The sequence below is a fragment of the Denticeps clupeoides genome, unplaced genomic scaffold (assembly GCF_900700375.1).
Source record: "Denticeps clupeoides unplaced genomic scaffold, fDenClu1.1, whole genome shotgun sequence".
Lineage (NCBI taxonomy): Eukaryota > Metazoa > Chordata > Actinopteri > Clupeiformes > Denticipitidae > Denticeps > Denticeps clupeoides.
Window position 1 is genome coordinate 3,545 of NW_021630103.1, and position 14,048 is coordinate 17,592.

The 14,048-nt window shown below is 43.8% G+C and overlaps 1 pseudogene; it reads left to right on the forward strand.

Moving 5' to 3' along the window:
* The first annotated feature begins 585 nt into the window (after positions 1 to 585).
* Positions 586 to 5,276, forward strand: LOC114783587 (protein C-ets-2-like; annotated as a pseudogene).
* Positions 5,277 to 14,048: the final 8,772 nt, after the last annotated feature.

A 14,048-nucleotide genomic window follows, 5' to 3' on the forward strand; every position in this document is an offset into this window, starting at 1 on the left:
CTTATAAATGTCAGAGAACCATCACGCCACATTATCAAATGTATCACCAGCATGACGTTTACAGCTCAACCTGGGCGCCACAAAAGCCGCTTAAATTTGCACTGAATAATTGCCACTCACATGTTACATGCCCCCAAAGTGCATGCTGTTATCTGCTGAAAATTCATTCATTACTGGTGTGGCCTGTCTGAGAAGATCAGACTAATCAGTAGTTGCAGAAGATGTCAGAGTAGAAATCCACTGCTGTCTGAAGACACTATACATGTAGGTTGGGCTCCTTTACTGGAGCAGTTTCTGTAGGCCCCCTTACTCAACCCACAAAATGAACAAACCCAGCCATTTCTACGAGGCCATATGTCAAGAAAACATACGTTTCCATTCCAGACAGACATACGCATGCGTAAAATAAAAAAGACCAACAAAAATCAAACTTGCAACTGTAAAACCGACGAACTCATTCATTTCGTACATTTCGTTGTTCGATGACTTTAATGATGTCAGGCATTACGCAACCGGCGCTCTGGCCCCGCCCACCGGCGCGCGGCGCGCTAAAAGGCGCGAGAACGCGCAGCGCGTCCGCACACGGTAAAGGCGGCGGCCGCTGCGCTACACACACAAGCATAGTTAGGATCTCCCTACATAGAATTAAAGGCATTTCCCGCTGAGGGAGAGATTTGTGGATCCGACAGGTTGGTATTTTTTCTCATATTTTAAGTAGAATGTATTTGGGTCAACGCCTATGCATTTAAACTGAAGATAATATGACGTTGTGGAGTCAATCTGCAGCGCATGAGTCATAACTCTGGTGTAAAAGTCAGCGTAAAGCAGGCGCGTTTATATTCATGTACTTTTTACACCGTGCTGTACGTTTTATTGTCCGTGTTTAATATTTTCAGAGCCTCACTTTCCTCGTTTGTCAGCACCATGGACCAGGTGATGCCCCCGTCGCACAGCTTTCGCTCGACATTAAAAGTAAGGTCATCTGCAGCTGCATGCGAATTCACAGTAATGCAAATAACGAGCCAAATATTCAGGATTTGTGTTCTGAATTGACTATAATAATCATTTTACTGAAATAATAATCTTTAAAAATCACGGGAAATGTGTAAAGTCTGCGCACACTGGCATCGCTGAACCGCCGTGTTCATTTACTACCATTTCTATTGTTTTTTTTGCTGGTATGATATTTGAAAGGGAGTCTTATCATATTTAATCGCTTCTGAAGCGAGCCGCACGCCCACGCGCCTGCGGGCTTCGGCGCAGCTGATTGGCTGCCAGGCTGCTGGGGGCGTTGGGAAAGCTACCGGAAGAGGAAGGCCATATATGGCCACACGGTCCCAGCCAGTCATGGCCTCGTTGAGTAACGATGGCTGATGTGTACGAGGGTGTGCCCGCAGCGTTCCTTCCCCCATCGCTTGATGGCAGATGTGTGACAAACAGAGCCCACGCCCCCCCCCCCTGATTTTATACTGTCCTGTTTATGATCCCAATAAATGTGCCGTAAACTACAACGTTAAGCTGTTACATCAGCACTTGGAACAATAACCCAAAATTATGTTTTTATTGCCGGATCACTTTACTAACGTCCTCATTTTCTTTTACAGCGTCAGAGGGCGTTTGACATGTTTGAGGACCCCATGTCATTGTTCTCTGGATATTCCCTGTCCATGGATGATGACCAATCTCTCCAGGAGGTGCCCTCCGGCCTGGACTTTGTCTCACACGGTAAGAGATCCAGAATATCAGGTATCCTGCCAGGAAAATTCCAGGGTCTGGTTTCTCATAATTACACTGGAACATTAGAGAGTGAGATGTGCCCCCATGAAGACATTTTCATGTTCTCCCCCAGACCTGGGGTCCTGCACTGTGCCTCTGCTGACGCCCTGCAGCAAAGCGGTCATGAGCCAGGCGCTGAAGGACAGCTTCAGCGGCTTCGCCAAGGTGCAGCACATCTACGGGATTTCCAGCAGTGAGTCACGTTCTGTCATGTTTCGCCATAACTGTGCCCGTTTAGCAACTAGACATCCTCTAAAATGACGTTTCTGTGCCATGTGCAGACCCTCGCAAGTGGACGAAGCAGCACGTTCTGAAGTGGCTGCAGTGGGCTTCGGCAGAGTTCAGCCTCACTAACGTAAGCTTCTTCAAGTTCGACATGAGCGGGCCAGGAACTCTGTGACATGGGGAAGGACAATTTCCTGGAACTGGCGCCGGGACTTTGTGGGTGATATTCTGTGGGAACACCTGGACCAGATGATGAAAGTAGAACCGCCCGAGAACTTGCCCCTTCTGTTAAATGTGCACATCTCCACCCCGAGGCATGCAATGAACCGAAATGCATTTTGCTTTACATCAGATTGTGATGAGATCAAGGAGTCGAAAAGCCTCAACCATTTAGCGCAGTCGGTCCCCAACTGGATGAGCAGCAACTCTGCTGGTGAGTGTCTGTCTATTCACATTGGTTTGTTATATTGGTCACCGTGAAGATGACCAAAGTGTCTTGTTGCGTTTGAAGGCTTCAGCCTGGACGATGGCCAGTGTGCCGTGCAGGTGCCTGAGAGCAGACAGCAGTCTTCTGAGGGAGCTGTTCGAGACAGACAAGACATCGTTGCTGATGCCGATCAGGAGTACTCCATGTTTCCAAAACCGCCAGCTGCGCACGGTCAACGTCAGCTACGTCAAAACCGCACAGGACTTCACCAGGACCACCAGCACCCCCTCAAAACCCTGTACGTTTGCAGTTTGCCGTTATGGATTATGAATACGCTGTCCCTTCCACATATTTTGTAACTGTATACCATTTCCCTGGCAGATGCGTCACGTGACCAAAGCTCGTTGGAAAAGTGTGGAAAGTTTTGGAGGACCCCGGACCCCTGCTGCGCTCGTGGGGCAGCCAGTCCTCCCTTGCGACATGCAGCGGGGTCCCGTCCCAAGACAGCTTTGAGGATGAATATGGCATCGGCTCGCTTGGCCTCGGGAAGCAAAGCCTGTTCCTTCAAAGATACGTGCAGGAGAGGAAGGTGCCGGTGTTGAACAGGGCCGGGCCCGTCATCCCGGCCGCGGTCTTGGCGGGGTTCACAGGTCAGATTCCACCCGTCGGTCCTAAAAGGATTTTTTTTTTAATTACAGCATTTAAAAAAACATTGTTGTTCTCTCATAATGACAGGAAGTGGTCCCATTCAGCTGTGGCAGTTCCTGCTGGAGCTGCTGACGGACGAGTCGTGCCAGACCATCATTAGCTGGACGTGCGACGGTGGGAATTTAAACTCACTGACCCTGACGAGGTGAGACACACCGGCCAGATGATTATGATGTTACTAGATGCTGCTGCCTGGAGCCAGTGACAGAGCTCCTCCCCTTCACCGTGCAGGTCGCCCGGCGCTGGGCAGGGCCAAGAACAAACCCAAGATGAACTACGAGAAGCTCAGCCGAGGCCTACGCTACTACTACGACAAGAACATCATCCACAAAACGTCAGGCAAGCGCTACGTGTACCGCTTCGTCTGCGACCTGCAGAACCTTCTGGGCTACTCCGCGGAGGACCTTCACCTCATGCTCGGCATCCAGCCTGACACAGAGGACTGAAACTACCGCCCGCCTGTTACCTTTTTTTATGGCGAGAGATGGAGAAAACTAGACTCCTCCTGGAAAAAGGGCGTGGTCCTGTTGAGGAGGGTCTCTGTTTCTTGTGAAGGTGCCGGTGTCTCCATGTGAGTTGTCACCGTGCACTCCACTGGCAGAGGGTGCCAACAGGAAGATACTTGATCTGGCCTGGTTTTGGTTGAAGGGGGAAGGGGGTGTATTTTCTTGATCCAGTCTCGAGTGAATTTGAATTCCGATAAGAAAGTAGACAATCGCTGTAAGATAGTACATTATTCCTGCCAAACGAATCGGCTTTACAAGAAAAGACAAGTGGCGGTGGAACTTGCTGGATGATCAAGAAGAAACCTGATGAAGTTCTGAATTCCACGAACCTGTGTGCTCTGATTACACTGTAAATTACTTCAGCCAGTGGGAACATATTTTCCATCGGGCCTTTTTCATTTCGCAAGATGCTTTTTGAAACACAATGCAGGCATGATCGTAACTCGAAACCTACCAGCATGTCTCTTTTTGACTCGTCAGACGCTGTGTCAGATGTGGTCAAGCCATTGTATCTTCTCCTCTGCTGGAAGGAAAGTGCTTGTGTTTTGCTTTAGGTGCAGCTTTCTACTTTGGAACGACTTGAAATGAGTTGACAAGTCGTTTTGTTCAATGTAAATACACGCGCACATATAGAAATTTCTATATATACACAAATAACTTATTTTTTGGAATGTATCTGGTTTCTATAGGCTCAGTTGGGGCCAGGATGTCTTTTTGTTTGCTCAGGCCAAAGTGACACTTGGATGTACACAATATTATTATTATTATTACTATTATTATTATTTTAATGTGCATATTTTTTTCTATATCTTTACCAAAGTGAGGGTTTAGAATACTTGAAAAGTGTCTTGAAAGAAGAAAGGAAGCATTATGTGCCTCAGAAGAGATGTACGCTTGTATATAATGAAATATTTTAATATTTCCAGATATTGTTATTTATTTAATTTGTATTATATTGGCATCCCCACATGGGCTGAGGTTGATTTTGTTTTAATTTTACTTTAATGAATATGTAATGAGAACGAAACCTACAGTGCATTTCTTGTGGACTTGCAGCGGATGTGTAAAATTAAAGTGTCTTTTGTTCAGTCTGACTAATTGTGAATCTATATGGTTGTGAATTTCATGTTGCCTTCTTTGAAACTGTGGCATGACTGTATCCTGAACACCAACCTGTGGTCGCCACCTGACTGTCTTAAACTGTCTAAATCCGACACAATCCGGGCATGTGAGCCAACATCATTTGCTCTGTTTGTACTGTTCCCCTGTTGAGTTTTTATAAAACTTTTATTTTTATATGACTTTTCTATTCCTCGTTTGGTGACGTCCTGCTTATGCAGCCTACATGTACAAGTACAGTGATACAGCAGAGGATTTTATGGCGCTGTAATAGAAACAAATAGGGTATTTTTTGAAGAGATTGTATGAGAGTGAATGTGATGCTGAGATGCTGCTGACTTTATTGTTGGACCCTGTGGTCAGATCCCTCTCTCTGTAATTCCAGGATTGTGACTGTGGTTTAGGTAATCTTACTCTACCCGTTTCACCTTTCTGACGCCTCTAACAGTGAATGCACAAGCCATATTTTATTGTTTGTAATGCAAATTTCAATAAAATCAATACTGTTGACTGTATTTGCTGCATCTTTTGACACCATTAAGGAGGATGATCTATGCAAAGCTTCACTTCTGTGAAATGACTCGTCAGCCCATGTTGGGTGTTTGTTAAAAGACCCCTTGGCAACAAAAGCATGTCAGTTCAGTGTTTCTGAAAGGGATAATCATTAGAAGTAGTGAAGGATAATTCCATAACAGAATAATAAATAATAATCCCAAACAGGACCTTTAGCCCAGTGACTACGTGGAAAAAAAAAACTGGAACAATGACTACATAATAGGAGCATTCCACAAATACTTTCCTTATACTGAGTACTGCCAGTCATGATATGAATCATAGAATGCAGGCTTGGGCAGGTTTGTCTCCTTTTTTGAAACGCAGTATGAATTTGTATGGTTGCTTGCCCGAAGGTCATGTCTCTACAAGTGTTTTTTTTTGTTTTGCGTTTTCACGTCACAGCTGAAGTCTGTTGCCAGGAAACCCGGCCTTCATTAAAATAAAAAAAAAAAATGTAATAGCTGGGCACATCATTACAGTGAAATGACAGAACAGTCTTTATGCAGCAGAGGAAGATGTGGTGACATTTCTTGCACTTTCCCGCCGTTGCAGACACAGCCAACAATGATTCAGTGGAACATTTGTCATTACTATTGTCTTTAACAGTTTAGTACAGTATAGCACCATATACATTTCCCACTTGTGGGACTAATGAAGGACAATCTTATCTTATAATTTATCAGTCTAGGACTATAGGAGATGGGGGGGGTTAGTTTCAGGCTTCAGTTTTGTGTATTGTATGAGGAAATCATATATTCATATGGTTTTCTTATGGCTTGCACATGAACACAAAAGATAAAGCTATGAAGACACTTAAAAAATGCATGGAATGAAAACAGAGGGCTTCAAAATCACATGCCATTATGTCTCAGTTCATCTGAATGTAATTTTCAGTTGTCACAATGTTTATGTATTTATTAATTCTTATTATTGAAAAAATACATTATACTGTTTGTTGTTGTTGTAATGTTAGGGTAAAATTCAGATCACTGCTCTGGATTCAGACAATAAACTGCATACCACTTGAAGAAATTCCCTAAGCTTTGCCTGTAACTGACTGCATAATGGCTGTGTTCCACAATGATTTGTGTAGTGTTGCTTGTGCCATGGCCAGCAGCATCTGCGATGGGATGGTTGTAAAAAATGAAGGTTAATTTGTCCATCTGCCTTCACTGTCCATCTGCATCGCAGATTGCCTCCTCCACAGCTACTGAGCCGAGAGAACAAAATAGTGTCCGAAGTGCCAGCTCGCGAACCTTTCCAGGTGAGAACAAAGCCCTTCTGTCTGCACAAACACATTTTTATAAGCCATTAATACAATTGGTGGGTTCATTTACATATGAAAACATCATGCATTTAAGTGGTGTGTGATGTTACCGATTCTGGAATGATTCTTCGATAGCGTATTATTGTACATTACAGCATTTAGTAATTGACATTGTCAAATGTGTCCTCTGCTTTTAGCCCATCACCCATAGTGAGCAGTGAGCGGCCATGACAGGTGCCTGGGGAGCAGTGTGTGGGGACGGCACTTTGCTCAGTGGGTAAACTTTCAACTTTGAACCACCACTACCCCACTCCACAGACACTCTTATTCAGATCAACTTTCAATAAGTTATTACAGGGACAGTCCCCCTGGAGCCACTGTCTTGCTCAGGGACACAATGGTAGTAAGTGGGGTTTGAACCCGGGTCTTCTGGTTCATAGGCGAGTGTGTTACCCTCTAGGCTACTACCACCTTATGGTTTATATGTTTATATTTGGTACTGTATGTGTACTGTCTGCGTGAAGACCTTATCGGGGCTCTCAGTTTTGTAACTCAAAATCTATAAAAAAAAAAACGAAGGAGAATTGCCGGTGTCTTCCTCTTGTAAGTCGCTTTGGATAAAAGCGTCTGCCGAGTACAGTAAAGTAAAGTAAAGTAAAGTAAAGTAAAGCAAACAGATCCTGCTGATGCCAACGGTTTGTTTGCAGGTTACTGTCTGCAGGCGCAGCCGGATAGCTCTGCCAACAAATGCCGTTTAGTCAAGCAAGATTCTTGATCATTGCAAACAAAGCTGTTACATTGTGAGTGCCAAATTCCAGAAAGTATGAGGTGATTGCCTCTCATTCAGATGCCCAAATTAAGAATGCCGCTGGCAAGCGACTACATAAGCCTCCCACTGTTAATTAATCACGAACTGGAGATACAATTGGCCCCCAGCAGAGTTATTGTTTTCCCAGTTGAATACCGTATACAGTGGAACATTTATCATGTGTGGAAGATGACTTTCTTTGGGTAATATGCATGGAAACGCGCAGGTCCCTTCTCCTTCCCACCCGCCATCTCTGCATGACTGGAGTCTACTGTGTTGGTCGCCCTCGGCATGCTGAGCCCTAGCTGACTTCCAGGAACCGCAGTCAGCACCATCTGCAAGCTGTTACCTGCTCCAACTGCTCCTGGCAGTGCTACAGACGTCACGGCACAGCGGCACAACTCCTCCCGGAGCCAGAGCAGCCTTCCCCAGGAATGGCTGCAAACTTCCCGAGAGTGACGGGGATTTGATGTTGGCCAGAGACCGTTTGTCATGTCGTCATAGAAGGCGCTTTGTTCTAAGATGTGTTTAAGATATGACACATTTAGGGAAATCCTGAGAGGCGGTACGAGGATGAACCAGAACCCCAAGCGGACAGCAATCTGAATCTGTGATGCAAAGTAAAAAAGAAAAAAATTCAACCAAAACTTGATTCTTGCATAACAAATTCTTTTCATTTAATATGCACATATCACAAAACATTATGATACCAGGGAAATAACCTTTTTATCTTCAGCAGAGCACACTTTACTGTTGCCATGACGTTCTTTATTCACAGGTTTTTCCATTAAATGTTCATGACACAAATATTATGGCACAAATATCTGATTAAATGTTTGAACTAGAGAGAACAAATCAAAAAGAAGAAACCCTGACACCAGCCCAGCCAGCGTAGTTTAATGTAATAAAATCCCCTGTGCCTGTGACGTCTGGCTCCTATGGCAACCAGCTCCTTGGTTCATTAAAATGCTCGAGTGGAGCGCTGCAACAGGCTTTTACTGCTGAGCTGTCTGAGCCCAGAGTCTGACCTCCTCTCAGCAGAGCGGGAGGCGCAACAGCTGAAGGGCTCCGGCACTGTGGACCGTATAATGCCGGATAATGGACGATTGTAAACACCAATACATCCCCAGGGGTGAAATTAACATGAAACATGGCCCAGAGTTAACAGTTTGAGAAAGTGTTTGTGTGTGATTAGCGCTGTGTGTTGGCAACTCCCTTTCAATGTAAAATAGTATTAACGCATATTTACAAAAAGATGTAGAATTTATTAAGTAAATAACAAAAACACCTATTTAAACATTCACCCATGAATCCCTCCATCCAGCCCTCCAACCCTCCTGAAAGAATCAAGAAAACAGCATGGTTCAAAAATCCCACTGGCCACTTTGTATGTCTGGGAATTCATTACTCAGACACTCACTCGTTTTCCATAACCGCTTAATCCACATTTGAGTTGCAGGTCACACTGATCACCCACCCTATCACAATAGTGGCCAATGGCCGAGTGAACAATCCATCTAGTCTGCATGCTTCAGATGGAGGGAGGAAACTGGAGAACCCAGAGAAACTTAACACATCTCACACATAAAAAAACCTGGGCCGAGATTTAATCTCACCACCTTGGAGTTGTGAAGCCACAAATGTACCTACTGCCTCACATAAAAAGTCCTATTGGAATCACAAATGGAAGCGCTGCAAGATTAGGTGGAACATGCAAACATGGAAGGGGATCAAGGAAGCATTTGTACCCTGGTAGTCTCCAACTGTCCAACTGAGGACGTTTATGTGTAATTGTGTTCTGCTCACTCTTGGTCCATTAGGTTTTTGGAGTTGTGGAGTTCAAATTGTTCATCTGACATTGAGACACGTGCATTGACACACGTGGAAAATGCGAACAGGTTATATTATCTCTGAGTAAAACGGGCCACTTCTTGGGTATGCCCAGAGTGGAGCTCATTGTGTACAGCACACGCCTGCCTACATTCACCGCCTCCACACAAATGAACTGACGCTGTCTGATAAGGGGAGATGGCTTTGTTTGCTCTAGAGCCACCTGAACTGGAGACATGAGGTAAAACAAAGGACACAGGATTAACAATGACAGGTCACCTGCTCCACATGGAATTGCTCCACCTCGGCCCGATTTCCCGTAAATGCACCCGCCCCTGTCAGGTAGTGGGAGGGACGAAGCTACACCCACCAGTTGTTTTGAAGGCCAACATCTGACGTAGAATGCTGGCTTACAAGACTGCATAGGGCAGGTTTTAATGTTACAAAGGAAAAGCAAAAGCCTGACTTCAGAAACGTATTTACACTGATCAGCCTAAACATTAAAACCACCCACAAGACCTGTGAAGGTGTCCTGTGGTGTCATTAACAACACTGTAAGTGAAGTATGGATCCAATTTGGTTTCCCAGAACAGATACTTAATCAGATTGAGATCTGTGGAATTTGGTGTACCAGTCAACACCTTCAAAATATTCCTGAACAGGACCAAATGTCCTGAAAGAGACCATTGTGTCACGATTGCTGGATATGGCGAGGGAAGCAGGACGCATATGCATGACTCACAAGACAGGGGATTTAATACACAAACACAAGACAGGGACAAACCTCACCAAACAACAACCTGACGGAGACACAGACAGGCTTCTGGCACCATTCCTCTTCACCATCAACACTGCAGACTTCACTCACAACTCCTATAGAGGTTCTCTGATGACTGCAATAGTTGGCCTCATCACAAATGGGGACATCAAGGAGTATAGACAAATGACCCAGGGACCGCAGAACTGCCCCCAGGTCAACACAGGAAAGACCAAGGAGCTGGTGGTAGACTTCCGCAGGCACAAACATCCTCCACCACAGCCACTGAAGGTACCTTGTTGTTTATCTGAACAATACATGGTACATTTACATTTACAGCATTTATCAGACGCCCTTATCCAGAGCGATTTACAATCAGTTGTTACAGGGACAGTCTCCCCCTGGAGACACTCAGGGTTAAGTGTCTTGCTCCGGGACACAATGGTAGTAAGTGGGATTTTAAACCTGGGTCATAGGCGAGTGTCTTCACTCAGCAATAAACTGGACTAGACTCACAACTCTGATGCTCTCTACAGGAAAGGGCAGAGCAGGCTGCAGATATACAATTATTTATCTTAATTCACTGGAACACCCCAGAGAACCTAGAATCTAGATCTCATCTGGAGAGTCACTCAGAGTTTAACACTTACTCATTTTTCCTGATTCTTTAACTGCTTCTATATCTTCTGTACCTGCGTGGATGAACAGCGCATGTAAACAGTTCCACGAAGAACAGATGACACTGTCCACCAGGAAACGTCTTTTTGGTTTCTAAACCTCATCAAATGTCTGAAATCCTCTGCTATGCTTCTCTTATCTCTACCACATCATGTGTGACTCCCACTCCTTTCTGCCCCATACTTGCTGGAACTGAATCCTCTAGAGCAGCACAGAGGCAACCCAGGCAATTATATGAATAAATGCTTCCCATTATTGCACCGTAACCAACCAGCTCCTGTGCTGAAAGAACAAATTTGGGTGTTAATGAGGCACGGTGTTAATATCCAGAGCAGGATATGAGAAAGAAAGTCCCCAAGGCCTTCGATATTGTGCCGTAAGATAAGATGAGCGCAACTTCCTTCCTCATGAAAGCAGGGTGCAAAATGAACGCAAAGCAGAGCACCCAGCCGCAAACAGAGGAAACTGACCCTGAAGGCTGAAACCAAATGTTGTCGTCTTGAGCAACGGAAGGTAATGCACTCGCGTACCAGTGGTGGTTTATTTGGGACACTTGCAATGACGCATGGGCCCAGCACTCCTGCAGTGACTCGAGACGGAACTGCGAGAAAATGTGACCGCTGAACCCGGCTCGCAGACGTGAATGGCCATTCGTCAGTGTTATCCTGCGGTCGGGACAAAACAGCAAATATTTGACTTGTGCCCGGGTGCTACAGAGCACACACCTACATTTACAGCTTTACAGCAGGCGCATGCTGATAACCCAGCAGACATTTTGTACAATAGCCTTACTGGTGGGATGTCATAAAGTATTGAGCATGTTTTATGAAAGGATCTTTAAAGCATCACCTTATAAAATTTGATGACATTAAAATTGGAGCCGCAAAATATGAATTATTCCATGCTTTCAGTCGACCTTGTGTTTGATACAGTGGAGAATAATTGCTTTTGATGGGGTGGTATGACATTTAATAGTCCTTGCATACCAAGTTTGCATCTAATTGTTCTTCCCTATTTGAATATTTATTTGCCATTTATTTATTTGTGACAAGTCAGAAGCATATTGTGTTCTGTAAAGGTTTGATGCGTTTTTTCTTGATATGTCATATTTAATTGTCATGGAAATCTACACTTCTGACTTTCATTTGTTTTACCACACTGCTCACGAAGCATGCATGCCTGTAGTGCACAGGGTGTGTGTACATGGCCTGAAGAAAAAAACAAAGCTCATTTCCTCTCTCACTTGTCCTTCTTGTGAGCCTACGGCCCATTTTGGTAGATCTGTTGTGAATTTCAAAAACTTGGCCAGGCCTCGTTTCTGCTGTCCTGTCTTTGAGGAATATGGCTCACGGTCTTTACCAATTAAGGGAACAGCACTGTGTGAAGGGCGTGTAGCTGCAGTAGCTGCCAGTATTGCATCACACAGAGATTTTCCCTAAACTGCTGAGGCAGTAATAACGTATGAACACGAGCAGAGAATCCTGTTTCAGCCCCTGGGATTTTTTATTCACTTTAGCGTTTTAATGCTTCCAATGTTACTGTACACTTCAGGGCTATAAGTCATACAATCCGTTTCTGTGTGAATAATAGTTTGATTACACTTTTGGGGTGTCTCAGCGGTGTAATAATACACATATGATTCAGTCACTTCTAGCTTTCATTTGAGGTCTTCCACAAAGCGGCTACACCATTAATGATTACCACACAGGCCTGTATCAATCTGGATGGAACTGGTATAAACAAAAGAGACTTCTTCTTGAATTGCACATGGGCTGTGTGTGTGTGTGTGTGTGTGTGTGTGTGTGCAATCCATGAAATGGCCTGTCTGTTTAGGATGTTGTATTTCACCCAAACAAATACTTAATAAGTTATAGTCCTGGCAACCAAACACCATAACCTTCAGAGAATGTCACCACAGAACTTTATGTCACTGTTTAGGGGCCAGTGAGAGAGAGGCAATTTTGTGTTGGTGGCTTGTATTATCTGAGACAATAATAATGGATTAATGCAAAAAAAAAAAAAAAAAAAAAAACTTTCAATATAACAAACACATCATTCTTTCAAAAATTTGCCATAAAAATACTCAACACTGATCAATTACAAACCAGCTAAAGAGTTGTCATTGTCCCGCTAAATGATTATGCATTTCTCACATTCAGCGAGTGGGAGAGGGGTGAATTAGCACCCCCAACACATCTCAGATTGCATGTAGTGTGAACCAGAACAGCCCTTTGGAAGTTGCTGAGCGCCAGGTTTTCACAAGTACGTCTACACATGAGAGTTTCCGTGCGAAGCGGCAGCAGGACAATTTCTCAACTGGGGAAAATCTTCAAGATGGGCTTTTAATGAAGCTTACAAAACTCAATATCTGAAAATGTTATAATAATAATAATTATTGATGGTATTATCCAGTTTAGGGTTATTTTGGGTTTGATGGTAATAATTGATTTGTTCATTATATTTTAGAATTTTGAAGATGAAATTAATGATGGATCCATGAATATTCTCTGCAGCTGCTTTGATAGCAGAAAATGACCAGGAGGCTCTGCAGAATTGATGTGGCAGGCAGACAGCGCCCCCTGCTGAAACGCAACTACAGATGCATTGCTGCTTTACTTTTGCGTGCTGACAGCTGTAATTCTCAAATTCGACATAAAATGATCAAAATGCTTATGGATCTTAAATAACGGTGTAAGAATTATTACATAACATTAAGCTTTTTCATGCTTCATGTGAAACACATGAAGACATGCTGTCCAATACCAGCCCTATGGGGATTGACCTGGGGCATTTCATGTTGAAACAGAAAGAACAAATGAATTAATTTACCTATGATGACAACTGGTGAGAGTTACTGCCATTTATAATCATGAACTAATAAGTTCAGAAAGACTATAAAGACAGTAGCCTGCAGACAATCTTAAGAGTGTGATGCAGGCACCTGAAATCAAAATAAATGAAACAGGATGCTTGGATATGGTTCACATGTATGACATTTATCATCTATTGCAAATATACTTATTATTGGCCAACGCTGCTTCAAATTATTCTAATAAAAAAATTCTATTCAGGTCAGAAAAAAGCTATTCATCATAGAAGATGTGAGGGGAAAAAGGGCCCAGTTGTATGGAGATGAGTGGAAATAATTTATCATTCCAGAAGCCTGAGATGGCAGGAACATGAATATGAGCGGTCCTTCGCATATTACAGAGCAGCACATCTGTGTATTGGCTTCACTGTTCAAAATTTCTTAATGACGCATACAGTTCAGCTCATTCAAAGAACATTTTTATCAATCCCATTCCACAGCATTTCCTCCAATTATTTATTACCATCTGCTTTATGGAGGTGACACTAGACTTTAGACACAGCTCAACATAGATAACCACATG